Genomic DNA, 17,326 nt, shown 5'->3' on the forward strand with positions numbered 1-17,326 from the left:
ACCTCAATAGGAAGATGGTTCGGGGAGGAGAACTTCACTTATGTAAGAGTTTTCGGTAGCCAAGCCGATCCTCATGTTCTTCCTTTATACATACCAGATAAACTGTTGGCAAGAGAAATCTCTTACCAGATTATGGCTGAGAGTGTTACACAGACTCTCAAGAAGAATAAGAAGCAGGGCTGGCCCTCTTTCCCTTGAGATGTGGTGTCTATACTCTGCATGATCTCAAACATGCAGAAAAGGAAGCCACGAAGATTAAATCATTGACTCTGGTGACTCTCCCAAATAGGCAGTTTGATCCAAACAAAGTTGCCTATACTGCACTAGAACAGGCCAAATTGACAAAATTTGATCATAAAGAAGATATGTTTGACGACCTGTTCTCTTCAGCTGAGACAATAAATCAGGTTAAAGCATTCGCCAAAGTGAAACATAATGATGAAGGGTTGACTGAATTTAATAAACTTAGAGAACAGAGGTTGCAAACTCTGCCTCTAGATTTACTAGCAACAACCCCAGCGACATCGTCAAGCGAGCCTGATCGGCAACAGTCAAGGGAACCTCCGGTTATAACAAAAGATCAGAAGAAGGAACAGGAGGAAAAGCAGAAGAGAGAGAAGGAAGAAAAGCAGAGAAAAGAAAAAGAAGAGAAGCAAAAGAGAGCGCAGGAGGAAAAACAGAGAAGAGAACAGGAGGAAAAGCAGAAGAGAGAGCAGGAGGAAAGGCAAAAGAAAGAGCAAGAGGAGAAGCAGAAGAAAGAGCAAGAAAAAGTGCGAAAGGAGTCCCAAGCTGAAAAGCAAAAACAAACCACCATTGATGTCAATATAGATACTCATATTGACCCTAAATTGCTCCAGGAATGGAAGCAATTTGATTCCATCATCAGTGGGTTGGAGTGTTCAAAGGACACAGATACTTCCAAGACAACAGATACACAGGACATCACTTCATCACAGGTTCTGAGTGGAACCAGCGGCCCACCCATTTCTAAAGAGGTTGAGATAATACCAAAGGACCCCTCCGACCAAATCATTTTGCAGATAGAAGATATTCCTCCCCTGGATGTCTTATACAGCCCAAGGCATAAAGCAGTGGTTAAACGACAAAGGAAAAGAAGAAGGACTGATCAACCTTCCCTTTTCCCAGAGCAAACTGTTACGGGAAATGTGGTTTGGAAGGAGGAATTTGACCCCTCCAATGACCTGACAAAACTGTCACAGTATGCGGGAGCCTATTCGGCAACGACAATTGATAAGGCATTAGAGGTAAGTCTTCTCCTGAAAACCAAGGATCAAGAGAATTTCTCATTACAGACGCAGTTAGCTGAGACAAAGGAGAAGGCGGAGCAGGCAGAGCAGCAATTGTTGACACAACAACAATTAAACAGTCAACTAACTCAACAATTGCAAGCAGAAAAGCAAAGGATCGACCAAAGCGCGATCCAGAAACAGAAAGAATTATCAAAGGCATTGGCACAATTAAAGGCAGCAAATGAGCAAATGATGAAAACAAAAGATGAGCAAATTGCTCAATTGTCATCACAGCTCGAAAAAATAAAGGGCATTCCACAAGTGGCTGAATTTAGAGCAGAAGCATTGCAAATAAACACTGCATTAATATCCCAAATTAAGCTTCTATGTCAAAAAATCACCCAGGCAGAGCCACTGTGTGAATTAACGGCATCCATAAATAAGCAAGTAGAGAAGGCCATAACTGAATTGGATCAAGCCGAAGAAACCATAGCTGCATTTCTTGACTGGCAAGATTCTGATCAAGGACAAGCGGTGAATTTGCCCAGGATCCTAGAACCACATAAAGATATACTCTTCACAGAATGGCAGTCCCAGTTAATGAAAGCAGAGAGGGCGGCTTCAAGATGTAAATCAACTTCCAGCAATCTAGTTGAACTAGTTAATAATACTCTCTACTTATCAAATATGATTTCCCAGTGTACACCAGGAAAGTTGACAACTTTGAAAACATTGGAGCAATCATGTTATCCAGATCTAGAAGAAAAAGGGAGATTAATCGCTGGGATTAACAGTTTAACCTGGGATACATATTGGTTCTTCCTAGTAAAGCCGCATTCACAGAGAGCCGCCCTTAAGTGCCTAACAGATGCAATCGGGTATATTATTCCCGATATTCAAGATGCCACCTATGCCGCCCAGCTCAGCTCGCGCCTCAACAAACCACCTGAAGTAGAGCCAATTCTTGCGATAAGTCAACTCAGATTTAAAGGCAAGCAACCTACTTGATGAATCATGCCGCCGACTACCAGATCACTGAAGAAAAATAGGATCAAGATTTATTGATACCAATTAAGTAGGATTTCTGTTTTATAGATAGATAGATTAATTAAGTATTTATAGACCCTTTCATTGTTTTGGAAAGGGTCGTAAAGTTTTGTACCATACTTAAAGACTGAAGTTTTCACTATTGTGCTTTAGTCAATATTCTTTTATGAAACTGGACCAGTTGTTCTTAATTCGACAAGGAAGCTTTTTATGCAATTGTGCACTATTGTCTTTGTTGAGAATGTTTCTGCGTTGAAGGAAGAATTACAAGTAGCGATTGATATTGGGAGTGTCAAGAAGCTCATATGGTATTTCTATCTATGTCTGAATTCATTCCTTTCATATGAATTGTTATGTGATTATCCTTGCTATTATTGATTATATGCATGCGCTGTAACAGCAGATCTACATTCCTTCCACTATTGGATGTTTTATGATGTGCATTTCTTTTAATCATGTATATGTCAATGATATAAATGATAAGTGTGGTAATATCGCTTTAATCGCTTTGCTTAACTATTTAAGCATAGTAATCATGAATGAAAGAATGTCCATGTCTGTTAAATGGAGTCATCTATATGCCTGTTTATAGACACAGACCATCAAGCGCTGCACTTTAAAGTTCAATAAGTTCCCGGGATAGGTCATAGTTATTGTATTCTTGTTAATAGATTTAGTTATTCGCCCATCACTAGCTTAGTTAATAAATCATCCATTCATCCCGTTTATCCACTTTTGGGAAACTGGTCCCATTATCCCCAGTCGAAGCCACTATTCCAAACGGAAAAGGAGCTGTACTAAGGTCCGGACCGGGTGGTTATCCCCAATGTTGTTGCAGCGATTTTCGTGGCATCAACACCTCCCCCAAACTTCATTAAGTTATGTTTGATCATGTTTCTATTTAGTTTACCTAACATGGTATTGTTGAGATTGCAACAAGATGATGGAGCTTAGTGAAAAGAGTCGCCTTCACTAAGTGGGCCCGCAGGCAAATTATGGCGCAAGTTCTATTTTTGGATCCTAGCAGGGATGATCACAACAGGAGTGACCACAGCAGGGATGATCACAGAAGGAGTGACCACAGTAGGAGTGATCACAGTATGAGTGACCACAGCAGGAGTGATCACAGCAAGAGTGATCAAAGTCTATTTTTAGACTGGCTGTCCAAACTAGAAAAGTCAAATATTATTGTCTCATAATAATATTTGGAATATAAACTTGATCTTATTCTCTTGGAGCACTTCAGTTTGAGCTACAGATGTGGCCCATGCAGCTGTCAGAAGGAAGTACACTTTTCTTATGAGTCAATTGAGTTGTTGCATGCATGACTTCAGTTAGAACTCAATCAGTTAAGTTTGGTGGAGTTGATGGAGTTGTGTTCAGTTTGACTTGGTTAAACTAGTTGTAGTTAGTCTAAATGCAAATAGACTAATGATGAGTTGTTAAACTAATTATTAACTCATAATACAACTATAGAATACATCAGTTAACTCAGTTGCATGTCAGTGCATGTTCAGTTCAGCAGGGACAGGTGTTAGAGAATCAGATTGCTATCAGTTGTGACTATAATTGTGCATCAGATCTTGCACAATCAAGGGATTGAGTATGCCAATGAGTTTGATCATGTATTTGCCCAGTATTATAGCCTCTGCTCACGTCTAACACAGTGTGAGTGATTCTTTGGAGGTGAAATACGAGTTTGGTAAACCATTCTCATTCATTCTTGAGCAGGTATTGAGCAGTGGAGGCAGGCAATGAGTGTGTAATAGGTGGAGCTGGTACTGGATTGCTTGTGATAAGCATTGTACTTTGTAATGTTACATGGTCTCAATCATTAATATATAGATAGTTGGGGTTTTTAGCGAGATGCTTTCCCCGGGTTACATACTGTGTTAATGTGTGAATGCTCTTGATGTTTTATTGTTATTGATGCTGCTATATTGATGATCAATGTAGAGGAGCTTATGTATTGTGTGTGTATTCCGAAATAGTACATGATCAGGATAATCTCCATTGAATATGTGTTAAATTATTCAAAATTTCTACAGGTATGTTTTTAGGAAGAAGAAGGTCAGAGATGACGATAAAAATAGTGGATTACAATTAACATTAATCTCCTTTTCGATCAACTAAGCAACAAGGAGATGAGTATTCTCCTGATATAGAAGATACACTAAGAATTTTAAAGGCATAAATCAGAATTTGTAAGGAAGATAATAATAGTTTGATTGAGGCACAAGAAATTATTTCCAGAGTTTAGAAAAATCAAGTAGAGGTTAATGCAGCGATCCTTCGTATCTTGTTAGATTTGCAGAGGCGTGGACAACCACAAATCAGTTATGGATAGGAGGAAAGGACTAATGGGGCATATGGTAATAGGAATCGATTAGGATACAGGTTGGACAAGGATGACACAGTCAAAGGTGGAAGATGGTTGGATACACCTAATAGGAGAGGTAGTGTTTATGGATTTTATTCTAGTTTTGGTTCAAAAAGACATCTTATTCATCATTTCCATCATACTTATAGGAGGAGTGAGAAGAAATACTTTCTAGATGAGTTAAAGAAATCCACACCTCCTACTTTTGATGGGGATGTGAAGAGACTACAAGATGAAAAAACATGGCTACTTATGATGAAGAATTTAGTTGAATTGCATGATTATAAATATAACATTAAATCCATGATAACTTTCTTTAGCCTTAAGGGAAAATTGAATATATGGTGGGAAGACATGAAGCATGTTAGGGCATAAAGACAGAGGAGTTGAGTTGGCATGAGTTTGAAAGACTCTTTCGAAAGAAGTACTTATCTAAGAGGTATTATGATGGAAAGGCTAAGGAGTTCTATGAGCTGAATATGGGTTCTATGAAAAATGAAGAGTACACAACTAAGTTTCTAGATATATTGAGGTATGTGTGTTACCTCAAGGATGAGAAGACAAAGGTACAAAGGTTCATCAGTGGATTTCCTTTATCATTTAAAGATCGGATTGAGTACGATGAGCCTCGGTCATTAGAGGAAGTCATCGGGAAGTTGAAGCATTTTATGAGAAACTAAGCGTAAGTTTGAGCCTAAAATTTATTGGAAAGGGAATGACAAGACTAAAGGAAAGTTACTTAAGAAGTGAGGAAGACCTTGGGATTTAGGTGATAAGGAGAACGTACCACCTTATGAGAAGTTGATAAGATATTGATCAAGGACCTCAGTGATATCTCAAATTTCAAAGTGTTTGAAAGAGTGTAGAACCTGAGTGACCGGATAGATCTCGTCTTCTTGATTCCGGCACCATGAACGGTTCAAAAAACTGATACCGTATGAAGGAGTTATCGCAATTTGAAAAGTCCAGTAAACTACAATTTTGGACATTTGACCAAGATTAATTTGGCTTTTGAAAATATTAAGAAGATTAATATTCCCTGGAATTTTCCCCTTTGGGTAAGCGGTAAAACTTTCCTTAAGCGTCTTTCTTTAAGTTCCCTATTGAGCACATGGGTAGTATTTGGAAAGTGGGAAATGGTATCTCGCGTGGCAAAAAAGCTGTAAATGTTATTCTACGATTTCACGTGATCAACCTTAGCAGTCGACACGTGGCATGGGAAAACTACTTTTCTCGTGCGCTCTCGACCTAATATCGGTCGTGCAAGAATCTATGCGAGATTGCGTGACAGTCGTTCGATTGGACGGGTCGCATCGACATTAGAGATTTTTTGGGTTAGTTGGTGAGCAGACAGCGTGATATCCGTTGGATCGAGTAGGATAGATCGACGGTGGAGATTCCGCTATTTGAAGTGATTCTGGTGACGATTATCCCTAACCGTCGGGATTTTACCGCCTCATATGCATGCCCAAATAGTTATTGTAACGGCTCACCTCCAACGGTCAGCTTGGCAGAGTGGCTAAAAAAGGCAGAATGCTAAGTTTAACTGGAGTTAGGTGCAATTCACCAAATTTGGTGGAGTATCCATAGGGGATATTAATTAAATGCACTCTAGGAGCAGTTTTCAAGCAGAAAGAGATGAAACAAGAGGCTAGCTAGGCTAATTGGAGCCTTCTGAAGCTAATGGAAGAGTCCAGAGAAGCTGAGGAAGTCATCTTCATAGAGATTTTCATCTAGGGTGATTTTGGAGCTCACGGCCACCAGGAGTTGGAGGCAGTTGTAGGAGCTACCAGTACTCATACTCAGCGAACCAATAGTCATTCCTGACTATAATGAGCCTTCTAAATCCATTGCAATTATTTTTAGAAGCATTTGAAGATTTCTAAATGCTGAGATGTTACAAGGAAGTTTAAGGCAACCTAGTGCCAACCATGGAGGAAGGCCTAGTTTGGGGATGCAGTTCTCATTTTGAGAAAATGATCAGTCTATTTTCAGTGTCTGATATGTGCTGGAGATAGTAGATGAATTTTAAGTGACATTTGGAGAATTTTGAAGGATTTAGTGCCAACAAGAAGCAAATGGTATCTCAGAGCACTGATTGAAAGAATCAAGTCTAAGGGAGCGTAGATCTATTTGCAAAGTGATGACAGCCATTACAAGGATATAGATGGTATTCTAAACCCATTGGTTCAGTTCAGTAACCTTTGGAGTTAAGTGTGGAACTTGTAAGAGAAACTTTTCCATAATCCCAAAGAGCCAAGTCAAGATGACAAAAGCTCAAGGAGACGTAGCCCATGATATTCGGGTGAACTCCTAGATTAAATTTGTTGTTATGTGTGGATGTTTATTTGTTGCATTATATGGTTGTTATATGTGTTTAATATCAGTAGAAACAAATGGACTTAAAGCACTTAAATAGTTAAAAGAAAACACACACCTGTTTCAAGTATTTAATTCCGCAAATGTCATATATAAGCTAGATCATTTATTTTTTTAACTGAGTGGGAGGTTCTTGTAAGCATAACAAGTTATCAAACCCCCATTTCAGATCAGGTGGTATCAGAGCAGGTTGCTTGATTGATAGAGCAATAGGTTTCTTGTTTGACTTGAAAGGTGTTTAAACAGTATAAAGAATTTGACTGTTTGATTGTTTGTAAACTGACTGATGTTTGAGTTTTTGAAGGTGAAGGGAAAGATACTAATAGCTAAGTCCATGAATGGACAAGAAGGAAGAAGGGCTGAAGGCATTCTCCTTACCCAAAGGACCTCAAGGTAACCATTGAAGCACAAGAGGGTTTGTTTGCAAAACACTGCTTGAATAAGAGTTTGACTCTACAACCATTAGTTCTTTGAAAGCTTTGTGAATTTTGTTGAAGTTCTTTTGTTCATTTCTATAATGACAACTTCTACAAGTGGGTTTTCAAGATCCTCCTCCTTCACAAGATTCTTTGATGAAGACATGAAGCGAGACTTGTTCATCATGATGGATATGGTGAAACAAATGTATGAAGATGAAAGGAAGAGCACAAAACTTCGAGAGCAGTTGAATTCCATGAAGGAAGAGAAACAATTTCTTTTTGACAAGTTGCAGGAAATGGAGAGCCAACTTCATATTGCAAATATGAACCTAGAAAGGATGCATGAGTTGGAGACACAACTCCTTGTTTCCAAAGAAGCCTTATTCAAGCATCAGTTTGAAGAAGATGTAAACAATTCTAGTTTGTCTTCAATTTATTCTAAGAATGTTTATGTTGGTTCATTTGCAAAACATACAAGAGACATAGGGTCCAAGTTGATGTCAAAAATGGGCTATGAAGTAAAAGGATTGGGCAAACATGCACAAGACATTGTTGATCCAATAATGGTTGAGGAAAGGCCTAAGTATTTGGGTCTTGGCTATGGACAATATTATGGAGAAAGTTCCAAAGAAGCGATGAAGGCAATTGAAATAGTTCCTAGAAGGAGTTTCATTTTAGGTTCTCTACCTCAAGTTTGTAAATATTGTATTCATGGGGAATGCAATTGTTTGAAACATACTTTGCAAGAAGAAGGTGTTCATAAGCATGCACTCGAACAAGGGAGTTTTGAAAGCTCAAAAATCATTTAAGAGATTGATGGTGTTCCGAAGGGAGCCACCTCTTCATTCAATTCACCTTCTCATGAAGGCAACAAAGGTGAAAGAGAAAGGTATAAATCTGATTTCAATCACATTTCTTTTGATTATGTTAAGCATGGTAAATTTCCACATAAGCATTGGAAAAAATTGCATGTTGCTTTTGTGGTTTGGTTAACCATAGTGTTTCTAGATGTTGGAAGAAAATGGCCACATACAGGAAACTTTTGAAGAAAATGAGGCAAGAAGCCAAAGGTCCATTGGACAAGGCAAATTATGTTGTAAAGAGGATGAACATGTGTTGTAATTTTGCCATAAGCAAGGACATGTTGCTGAAAACTATTGGATTTTGAATCCAACAATGCTTCCACGAAATTTGAAGAAGGTGGAAAAAGAGAATGGAAATAATGGAAAGGAAGTTTCCATAATTGATGTGTTTTAGGATGATTCACATGTTGATGTCGATGTGCAGTTAAAGGAAGTGCCTTTGATGTGGATTGGTAAGAAATGGTTAGAGTTCTTATCCAATTAAGGTTGCATGTCTTTTGATTTGATACATTTCTTTGCCAATGGAATGCAAGTTGCAAGGTTTTACCAAAAAGGTGAATGAAAAAGTTGAGTATGATCATTTCAGCTTTGTAAGTACATTTACATATGAATGAGGATCTTGTACTTATGATTGTGCTTGAGAGAAAGTTGAAGAATGGAATACATGCATAAGAATGGTATGTATGAACAAAGGAATGTTCATGATTTCACTGTATCTGAGCATGTATGTGTAATTGACTTGATGGTCGATCACTTTGTTTAAACATGCATGCAATGTCATATCAATTTGGAAAAGTTGATTTTGTCTCCAATATTGGAAAAGGGAGATAAAGATGAAGTGTTTCACAAGAGGTGGAATTATTTCTACTTTGAAAAAGAATCGTCAAGTTCTTTTTGTACATGCTTGACTTGGAGACTCAGTTGTTTGAAAAGGTATGTTTTTGTCGGCTTGTGATTGAGTCGAACATTTGTACACAAGATGTAAGCGACATGGTGATGATTCACATAATATGAATTTATGTCGTCAAGTTGTTTTTTTTGCATTATGTTGTTTTTGACAAGATGTCAGAAGAAGATTTGCAGCAACAAAATTTGCCATATAAGTGGCTTGGTAAGAAGTGATTGGACTTCTTGACACAGTAAAACATACTTTCATTGATACATATGCAAATTTCAGTTAAGTATGCATATATTTATGATGTAATCTCACGTTTGTTTGAGCCACCTTGGGTCGATGATCAAGGAAGCGATGTTCAGCTACCTTCTGTAAAATTCTCAACAGAAATTCTCAATGAGTTCAAGGAAGACGGTTCTTAACAGGAGGACAAGCGCATCCAGGAAGGGAAGTGTCGACTACCTTCGAGTTTTGGTTCTAAGGCACTAGCCATGCAAGGCAAGTGTATGGAGGCTAAAAGAAGAGGATGTTTTATTCTCATCTACTGTACAGATCAGTATATCAGTCTTTTGGGGTCCAAAAGATTCCTAATGGGGAGGAGTGATCAAATATTGATCAAGAACCTTAGTGATAGCTCAAATTTCAAAGTGTTCAAAAGAGTGTAGAACCTGTGCGACCAGATATATTTCATCTTCCTAATTCCACCACCGTGGATGGTTCGAAAAACCAATACCGTATGAAGGAGTTATTGCAATTTGAAAAGTCCAGTAAACTGCAATTTTGGACATTTGACCAAAATTAATTTGTTTTTGAAAATATTAAAAAGATTAATATTCCCTGGAATTTCCCCTTTTGGGGTAAGCGGTAAACCTTTCCTTAAGCGTCTTTCTTTAATTTACCTACTGAGCACATGGGTAATATTCGGAAAGTGGGAAACAGTATCTCGCGTGGGAAAAAAGTTGTAAATGGTATTCTACGATTTCAAGCGATTAACCTTAGCAGTCGACATGTGGCACGATAAAACTACTTTTCTCGTGTGCTCCCAACCTGATATCGGTCCTGCAAGAATCTGCGCAAGATTGCGTGACAACCATTCGATTGGACGGGTCACATCAATGGTAGAGATCGTCTGGGTTAGTTGGTGAGCGGATGGCATGATATCTGTTGGATCAAGCGGGATAGATCAACGATGGAGATTCTGCTATTTGAAATGATTCCGGTGAGGATTATCCCTAACCATTGGGATTATACCACCTCATATGCATGCCCAAATAGTTATTGTAATGGCTCACCTCCAACGGTCAGCTTAGCGAGTGGCTAAAAAAGGCAGAATGCTAAGTTTAACTGGAGTTAGGTGCAGTTCACCAAATTTTGTGGAGTATCCTTAGGGGATATTGATTAAATGCATTCCAGGAGCAGTTTTCAAGTAGAGAGAGAGTGAAACAAAGGGCTAGATAGGCTAATTGGAGCCTTCTGAAGCTAATGGAATAGTCTAGAGAAGCTGGGGAAGTCATCTTCATAGATATTTTCATCGAGGGAGATTTTGGAGCTCAGGGCCACCAGGAGTTGGAGGCAGTTGTAGGAGCTACCAGTACTCGTACTCAGTGAACTAATAGTCATTTTGACTATAATGAGCCTTTTGAATCAAATGCAAGGATTTGCAAAATCATTTGAAGACTTCTAAAGGCCGAGATGCTACATGGAAGTTTAAGGCAGCCCAGTGCCAACCATGGAGGAAGGCCTAGTTTGGGGATGCAGTGCTCATTTTGAGCAAATGATCAGTCTATTTTTGGTGTCTGATATGTACTAGAGACAATAGAGTAATTTTTAGTGATAGTGGGAGAATTCTGAAGGATTTAGTGCCATCAAGAAGCTCAGGGTAGCTCAGAGCATTCATTAAAGGAATCAAGTCTAAGGGAGCTTAGATCTGTTTGTAGAGTTATCACAGCCATGACAGGGATATAGATGGTATTCTAAGCCCATTGGATCAGTTCAGTAACCTTTGGAGTTAAGTGTAGAACTTGTAAGAGAAACTTTTCCATAATCCCAAAGAGCCAAGTCAAGATGACAAAAGCTCAAGGAGACATAACCCATGATATTCAGGTGAACTCAAAGATTAAATTTGTTGTTATGTGTGGATGTTTATTTATTGCATTATATGGTTGTTATATGTGTTTAATATTAGCATAAACAAATGGACTTAAATAACTTAAATAGTTAAAAGAAAACACACACCTGTTTCAAGTATTTAATTATGCAAATGTCATATATAAGCTAGATCATTTATTTGTTTAACTGAGTGGGAGATTCTTGTAAGCATAACAAGTTATCAAACCCCCATTTCAGATCAGAAGTTCAATGTAGTTGACAGAGGACATGGATTTCAGTCTAAGGAGCAGAACAATGGTGACGACAGAAATCCTTTGTAGTGTTGGACTTGTGGTTGAGAGCATTGTAGAAGATATTGTCCACAACACCATGGTGGAAAACCTCAGATTTACAGTGCTCGGGAGGTGAAAATAGTTGGGGATGATGGTCATATTATTCCTCAGATCTATGCGACACTTGATAACAAGAAGGTAGACCATTAAAAATCCATTATTAAGATGGAAGTTAAGCTCTGTGATCAAGTTGTTTCCATTTTGATTAATCATCGATCTAATTATAGTTATGTCAGCCCTGACCTAGTGGACAAGTGTGGCTTGAATAAAGATTCTTGGTTGGTGTAGTTGGCTACAAGGACCAAGAAAAGAGTTCATCATTGGGTGAGAACTTATGAATTTGAGTTGAATGGTATTCCTACATCAACACATCTAAATGTGTTTCTTTTGGGTTCATATAGTATGCTTTTGGGCATGGATTGGTTGTTCATTCGCAAGAATAAAGTGGACTGCGGATGATGATGGGGAAACAAGAGTCGTACAAGGTAAGAAGAAGACTGCATGAGTGAGAATGGTTACATCTATGAAGGAAAAGCATAGTTGCAAAAAGGGATGTGTATTATTTTCAGTTCATATTCCAATGAAAAAGGGAAGCATGTTGAAGATGATGAAGTTCTAAAGAGGTATCCTATTTTGCAATAGTTTCAGGATGTGTTTCTAATAGATATTCTAGAGTTACCATCTCATAGGGAAGAATATTTATCTATTGAGTTGGTACAAAGGGCGACACCAAAATTAGAGACACCTTACATGATGAGAACTCCATAGTTGGTGGAATTGAGGCTGTAGCTTAAGGGAATTATTGATAAAGGATACATAAGGCCAAGTTTTTCACCTTGGGGTGCATTAGTGTTGTCTGTAAAGAAGAAGGGCGGTACTCTCATATTGTGGATTTATTATAGGAAGTTGAACAAGGTGAATATAAAGAACAAGTATCCTTTTCCACTGATTGATGACTTGTTTGATCAATTAAAGGGAGTAGTAGTGTTTTCGAAGATTGATTTGAGATTAGGATATAATTAGGTGCACATTAAAGAAGAAGATATTTACATACCACATTTCATACCAGGTATCAAAATTATGAGTTTGTAGTGGTTCCTTATGGTATTACTAATGCTCCAGCTATTTTCGTGTGTTTGATGAAAAATATTTTTCATCCTTATTTAGACAAGTTTTTGATAATGTTCATTGATGATATATTAATATATTCTAAGAATGAGGAATAGCATGCAAAACACCTAGCGAAAATATTGAGATTGTTTAGAGGGAAACAATTGTATGACAATCTTAGAAAGTAAAGTTTCTTTCAGTCTCAAATTCATTACTTGGGACATGTTATTTCCAAGGAGGGGATATCAATGAACTTGGAAAATACTAAAGTTGTCATGGAATGACCAACTCCTAGGAATGTCGATGAGGTCAGATCATTCATGGGACTAGCAGGCTATTGTAGGAGGCTCATCAGGAACTTCACATGGGTTTCATATCATATTACATCCTTGTAGATCAAAGGAAATAATTTTGAAAGGACTAAGGAGTGTGCAACTAGTTTTTAGTTGTTGAAGTAGTTGCTTACAAATGCTCCGGCCTTGAAGATTGAATATCCTGATAAGGCGTTTGTGGTTTGTATAGATGCTTGCAAGAAGGGACTTGGTGGAGTCCTAATGCAGGAAGGCCATGTGGTATGCTATGAGCCAAGGAAGTTGAATGAGCATGAGTAGAACTATGTGACTCATGATATTGAGTTGGCAGCTATCATTCATGCATTGAAGATGTGGAGACATTATCTGTTGGCAGGAGGTTTTCTTTCAGGAGTGATCATAGTGGATCGAGGTACTTATTTGACCAACCTAATCTGAATTTTAGACAAGCTAGATGGTTGGATACTCAATGATTTTGAATTTGAGATTAGGTACATTAAGGGAAAGGAGAAGAGGGCTATATATGATATTAGTAAGAAAGTGCAGGTGAATCATATTGCACCAGTGAGTTATTATGGGATAGATTTACAGAAGCATATCTTGCAAGCAAGGAAGCATGATGACAGGTATCAACAGTTGAAGCACAAGTTGCAGTACCAAGGCGAAGGTGATAAATATTAGGAGTATCATCTCACGACATATTGCTTGGCCATATTTAGGAATAGGATTTATGTGCCATATGAAAATGAGATCAAGAAGCTTATCTTGAGGGAGTTTCATGTCAAGTCGTATTCAAGTCACCAAGTATATCATAAGACATTGACAGTTATGAAGAAGTTATACTATTGGCCAAACTTGAAGAAGGAGGTGGATGATTTTGTTGCTAGATGCTTGGATTGTTAGCAAGTGAAAGCTGAGTGTAAGCATCGAGCTGGTTTACTGCAGCCTTTTCTAATTTTAGAGTGGAAATGGGAGGTCATTTCCATGGACTTCATTACACGTTTGTTGAGGACATTGAGACAACATGATTCGATCATGCTTGTGGTTGACAGGTTGAGCAAAGTAGCTCACTTCATTGTAGTAAAGTCTACAAATTCAGCTAGTGAGGTAGCTCAGATATTCATTAGGGAGATAGTGAGGTTGCATGGCATTCCTAAGAAAATTATATCAGATAGAGATGTTAAGTTCAATTCCAGGTTTTGGAAGGAGTTGTTTGCAGGTTTGGGGATAGAGTTAGCTTTCAACACAACTTCACATCTGCATACAAATGGATAGACAGAGAGGGTTAACAAGATTCTTGAGGACATGTTGAGGATGTCATGTACCAACAAAGGAAGTGGGAGGATTATCTTCCACTGGTAGAGGTTGCATATAATAATGGGTATCATGAATCCTTGAAGATGGGTCAATTTGAGGCTCTTTATGGGAGGAGTTGTAATACTTCTATCAGCTAGAGTGATCCAATGAACAAGGTAATGATTGGACCGGATATGTTGGATTAGATGGGACAATAAATGTAGATTATTAAGAGGAATTTGAAGGCAACACAAGATAGGAAGAAGAGTTATGCAAATCAACATAAAGCGGTCGAGTTTTAGGTTGGGAAGCATGTGTACTTGTGCATCAAGCCCAAAAGGAGATCCTTGAGGATTGGGTCATGTGCCAAGCTAGCACCTCAGTATTGTGGGCCTTTTGAGATCCTTGAGAGGATTGGACCAATGGCCTACCGACTTGCACTACCACAATAATGAAATTCCATGATGTTTTCCATATTTCATTTCTTAAGAGACATGTCAAGGATGTTGATCATGTGGTTGATTGGTTAGAATTGTAGGTGGAAATAGAGGGAAAGTTCCCAACAGAACCATAATGCATATTGCAATGGAAATAGCTCATGGTCTGGAACTGAGAAATTGTGTAACTTAATGTGTAGTGGAAGCAGTTTAGGCCTGATGAAGCTACATGGGAGATGATTGATCAGATGTGGGCTATGTATCCTTCCTTATTTTTTGGTTGAGTAGATGTGTTTGGTATATGTTTTTTGGTTTATGTTTATATATAAATATGTGTATCGTAGATACTACAATGAGTTGTGTTATATAGCTCCAATAATCAGTATGTTGTAAATATTGCATTGAGTTGTCTTATAAACCTCCAATAAGCAGTATGGTGTTCATGGTTTCAACAAATTGGTATGATGTAAATGTTGCATCGAGATATGTTATAAATACCCATGAGCAGCTTGTGTTTATTGGTTATACATTTTATAAAAAATCGAGGACGGTGTTCCCCAAGGGGGAGGGGTTTGTAACAACCCTTGGTTGATTTTCCATGTAAATAAAATAAAACCAAGGTCATGGGACACGTATTCCAAGATGAATGTTGGGCCAAACGCTTTAGTGGGAATCACTTGTAATTCATTAAGGGCTATGGAAATTAGAAAATGCATTGGAAAAGGAAAAGAGTTAATAAATGGCATTTAATTATGAAAATAAAGGAAAATGGGAGAAAAGGAAGGTGAAGAGAGATATTTTCATGCAAGGGAAATTAGAGGGAAAATGAAGAAAATAGAGGAATCAATAGTAAAAATGCTTCAAAGAAACAATTGCTAGCTTTTTTCAGTTAGGTATTTGACTCCCTCATTCGTTCTCTCATCCTCTCATACTCTTGCAAACTAGATCATTCTTGGAGAACTTTGGAATTCACTTAGATTTGGAGAAGGAAGGTAAAGGAAATCAGGGAGCACAAGGAAACAATTGGATCAACAACTACAACTATATTTCTTTGTAGGTAATAGGTTGCATGTGTGATTTCCTTGCTGACTTTTGGATGCATGGTATATGAATGGGATTCCTTGGTTATGTTTTGTCATTAGCATGGACATTTCCCTAGATTGATAGTGGTTTCAGCCTTGCCTTACCATTTCCTAGATAGCCATGGTGTGGTGGGTTTTTCCACTTGTTTTTCCAATTGGTTCTCAGGTTCCCCATTGCTATGGGCTGGAACGAACATTGTAAAATCCCTAGAACAACTTTGTTTGAGTTACTACTTCCTGGAACCTACAGGTCAGGACAAACACTCTAAAGCCTTGGTGGTTGAGTTACTACTCCCTAGAGCTGTGGGTGGAACACACACTTTGGAGCCCTTATTTAGCTGTGCATTGAGTTACTAGTTCCTCGAGCCCTGGACAACTTGGGTAGAGACCGATCTAGTTGGTGTTAGTGATTTCCAGGCTGTAGAGGTGGAATCACTATGGTTGAGGATTGAGGTGGTTTGGCCTCTAGAAAGATCTTGTTGGTTTTGTATTGGTTTATTCCATGAGATCCCACATTCATGCTTGGAATATAGCGCGAGGGTGATTGGTTCAAAGAGAGATTTGGTTTAGTCCAATCTATGGTTGGGAGATACATGGAAGTCCCTCACTTGGTTTGAATTTTTCATATGTTAATAAGAGTTATTTTCCTATTGTGATCTATGAGCACTCGTAATAGTTATTATGGTGATCCTATGGTTGATTTACCATCATTTATGTTCTGGTTGTTTGTTGGTTATATGATGTATCTTATCAATGGATCTTGACATGTTTTGATAATTTATTGATTGGTTGATGAATGCAGGGACTAACAAGATCCATTGTAGCTAGCTAGAGAGGGCTTAGAGTCTTCGTGGTGATTCTCAAATGAATACTATTAGTTTATGATCATATATGCATTCATGACCTATATCTTACATGTTTTCCATATGTTTGACGAAATGTCTATTATGGATTAGGAAGTCCAAGTCAAGTTCTTACTTCAATTTTGAATGTTTGACATTATTTTCATCTTAATTATGATCCTAGAAAGTTATAGGTAGTTTTGGATAGTGGTATGGAGGCTAGCCTAAAAGGTTGCTCAAATCTCGGAACCGTTGGCACTGAACTGGGAATTTTAGGTCACAATCGCATGGAAGCAGGCTTGTGCATTTGATTGGGGCCTCATAACCACACTCTTTCCTTGTTGTGTGTGAATTTGGGGTGTTGGTTCAAAGAAAAAGGTTCTAGTTTAGGGATTGATCACCTGGGGTAGTTTTCCAGCTCCTTAGTGAATTGTAGTCCCTATGGATGTCAGTAAGTGTTAGGTTTGTAGGCCCCACTTCCCTATCTAGAACTTGGAGGTTAGGTCATGTCATAGTGACACTCGTCCCTTATTTACCCTGGCAAGCTTGTGAATTTTGGTAATGTGGGAGGAGG

The sequence above is a fragment of the Pinus tabuliformis genome, chromosome 3_2 (assembly GCF_031772625.1).
Source record: "Pinus tabuliformis cultivar Carrire ecotype Pingquan chromosome 3_2, CPIR1, whole genome shotgun sequence".
NCBI lineage: Eukaryota > Viridiplantae > Streptophyta > Pinopsida > Pinales > Pinaceae > Pinus > Pinus tabuliformis.